At 50.3% G+C, this 3,271-nt stretch overlaps 1 protein-coding gene across 4 annotated transcripts in view; it reads left to right on the top strand.

Moving 5' to 3' along the window:
- The first annotated feature begins 291 nt into the window (after positions 1 to 291).
- GJB1 (gap junction protein, beta 1, 32kDa) overlaps positions 292 to 3,271 on the top strand; it is a 10,862-nt gene continuing 7,882 nt past the window's right edge. Inside the window, exon 1 of one of the 4 annotated variants that reach the window (XM_011992057.1) lies at positions 292 to 370. The gene's annotated coding sequence lies outside the window, so the exon portion shown is untranslated. Of the gene's footprint in view, positions 371 to 2,758; positions 3,005 to 3,271 lie in introns of those variants that run through there. The other 3 variants (XM_011992056.1, XM_011992058.1, XM_011992059.1) reach the window with 3 other exon arrangements.

A 3,271-nucleotide genomic window follows, 5' to 3' on the forward strand; every position in this document is an offset into this window, starting at 1 on the left:
GGGAAGCCTGAGGGATGCTGAGGAGCACAGGTCCAGCTCAGTCTCCCAGAGAGACTAAACATGGGTGGGTGACAATGATGCCTCTCTTCCTCTGGGACAAGGCAGTGACTCCAGGCTATGTGATCTGTCTCTCCAAACTCATAGGGCGCTCAGAGGATCAATCGTGTTTAATGACTGTATGTGGGAGGAGGTGGGGCTGGTTAATGTTTGTCTGGTTCCTCTTGGGCTGTGGGCCATTTCTGGCTCTGGCCCTGAGCTCGTTGTCCCTCCCCTGGGCTGGGCTGACAGTACCTGGTGGCATAGGGCAGACACACCTGCAGACATTCTCTGGGAAAGGGCAGCAGCAGCCAGGTGTGGCAGTGACAGGGAGGTGAGGAGACTGGGGGCTGAGGGAGGTGGGCCAGGGAGGGCTGATGTGGCACAGGGGGCCGGAAATAGGGGCCGGGTCTTGCCTTCTATTGACCTCCGCCTTCAGTCACTTAGGTCCCTTCCATGGTTCCTTCTGAAGCTGGGGTGAGGCCCCTCCTACCAGGTGCCAGGCTTGCTTAGCCTCTCTCTGCAGCCTCTTTCCAAGTTCGGTGTTGCTTCTCCTCTCACTTTTTTTCCTTCAGCCAAAGATTCCCCTTATTTCCATAGGGTCAGATTCGCAGGAAGACTTGAGGGACCCCCTAGGTGCAAGGTGGCCAAGTTTGTCTCTCTGAGACATTTCCTGCCGCACAGGGTTAGGGTTTAGTGGGAATGTTGGGCACTGCCAGGTGCTGTTTTCCTTCCTTGATTACAAGGCAAACCAGGCATGCACCCAACACAGTGCTGCGAGTGGATGAATAAAGCGTGTTCAGCGGGCTGCAGAGGGCTAGCCAACAGGGCCAAGGATTTGGGAGCGTGTGTTTCCACTTTCTTGAAGGAGGCAGACAGACTCAAGCTGAACTTGGAGTAATTGATGGTTTGGAGATTTTTTTTTTTTCTTTTTTTTTTTTGAGACAGAGTTTCACTCTTGTTGCCCAAGCTGAGGTGCAATGGCGCAATCTTGGCTCACCGCAACCTCCGCCTCCTGGGTTCAAGCGATTCTCCTGCCTGAGCCTCCCGAGTAGCTGGGATGACAGGCATGCCCCACCATGCCTGGCTAATTTCGTATCTTTAGTAGAGACAGGGTTTCTCCATGTTGGTCAGGCTGGTCTCAAACTCCCGAACTCAGGTGATCTGCCCGCTTCGGCCTCCCAAAGTGCTGGGATTACAGGTGTGAGCCACCGTGCCCGGCCGGTTTGGAGATCTAAAGGAGAGGTGTTCCCCAGCTGTTTGAAAGTTTTGCAGCTGTTGGGAATGGCACAGCAGAATGTGTAAACTTAGAAAACGAGATGAGGAGAGGAGAATACAGACAAGAGGGGTTTTAATGGAGAGAAGTATAGATTAGAATGCAGCCTGGCAATGGAAAAGGGACCCAGGCTTGGGTGAGGGGCCAATACGATTCCTACTCTTTCCTACTCGCAGCACTTGCTTACCACCTGTGTAGTAAGTTACTCAACTTCTGTTAGCCTTCATTGCCTCACTTGTGAGTTGCAGACAATAGCTCCTGGCTCACAGGGTTGTTCTGCGCGTGAGAGTCTGTGACTATACACACAGGGGGCACTCCATAAATGGCAGCTGTTATAATAACCCAAGCAGAGAGCAACAGGAAATCAGGTGGGTGATGGAAGAGTAAGGGAGTAGCGTCCAAACAATGGGGAAAGGAGCTGGCATGAGCAGAAGCTCTCCGAAAAGACTGCAGCAGAGAGGGGGAAAGAACAAATTGGAATGAGCTAGACTGGACCTGACCCAAGCCTGGCCACGGAATACGTATGGCAGGGTGGAGAGGCTAAGTCCAGTGACTGAGATACTGTAGAACCACAGGACGGAGGCAAGAGAGAGAAGCAGGGGAAGGGGAAGAGAGCTGGAGGAGTTTGGCCTTAGCCACACCAAACTGATGAAGGCAGCCAGAAATTCCTAAGTAAATCTCAAAGAAAACCCCATGTCCCTTCCTGACGAGTGACTGCCTGTGAAATGGGGGAGGGAGCATGGAGTCGCAGGCTGAATGTAACCCCATCCATCCCAGCCCGTCCCTCTTCCCCAAACCCCACATCACAAGGATTTTCCTGTAGTTGGAAGGATAGGGAGGAGGTGAGGGCAGAAACAGAGAGAGACAGAGACAGACTAGACGAATGTGTGTGTGCACGCGTGCGCGTGTGTGTTTGTGTGTGTACGTGCCAGCACACGCAGGAAAGTGTATAGGTTTTTGAATAGTAGGCCTGGTCTCAGTTAGAATGCAAACTCCTTAAAGGAAGAGAGGCCGCCATAAGCAGCACTATATACAAATACTTTGAGGTAAGAAAATAAACTTGGAACTTGATTCTACCATTTAGCAGCAGTGCAATTGCAGTTGAGGCAAATTACTTAATGTCTCTGAGCCTCAACTTCCTTGTCTGAAAAATGGGGATAATATTACAGGACTGTTGTAAGGACTAAGTGAGATCACCTGATTTTGCACTGTGCTTGAGTGCTAGGGCAAATCTAAATTTGGCCAAATCTAAATTAGGGCCAGAGCCTGACAAGGCCAGAGAAGTCCTGTCTAATTAAACATGAGAGCAAAACACACCTGCAGCAACACCGAGGATATCAATACCTGGACTTTAACCCAAAGTCACAAAAACAGTTTGGATTTCAAAATCAGGTCACTCCCCTGGATGTTTTTAGAATGAAATCCTTGAGGCATTGATGTTGACATAGGGATCAGTTCTCCTTCCACAGGGAACAGCAAAAATTGAGATCACAGCACCCAGACAAGGGTCCTTAGAGGCCCCACAGGGAGCTACTGGCTATGTCCCAGAAGCCTCAAGAAGAAAAAAGGCGGAGAGTTACAAGAACCTAGAAACTCAGGGGTGGCCAGGATGTCTGTGGCACACCCCTGAAGGGCAGAAAAAAGAGAACAGCTAAGGTTTGCTTTGCAGTTTGAGAAAGCAGCCCAAGAAAGGTAAGGAAAGGGAAAAGCAGACCAAATCAAGAGGCAGCAAAAAATCCTGGGACAGAAGGAGAGGGAAAGAGTTGTCAATTGCTACAACAAAAGTACCTTAGAAAAAAAAGAGCTGGGCCAGGCACAGTGGCTCACGCCTGTAATTCCAGCACTTTGGGAGGCTGAGGCAGCAGGATTAACTGAGGTCAGGACTTCAAGACCAGCCTGGCCAACATGATGAAACCCCATTTCTACTAAAAATGCAAAAATTAGCCAGACATGGTGACA

The sequence above is a fragment of the Mandrillus leucophaeus genome, unplaced genomic scaffold, assembly GCF_000951045.1.
Source record: "Mandrillus leucophaeus isolate KB7577 unplaced genomic scaffold, Mleu.le_1.0 Scaffold401, whole genome shotgun sequence".
In the NCBI taxonomy this organism is placed as follows: Eukaryota; Metazoa; Chordata; class Mammalia; order Primates; family Cercopithecidae; genus Mandrillus; species Mandrillus leucophaeus.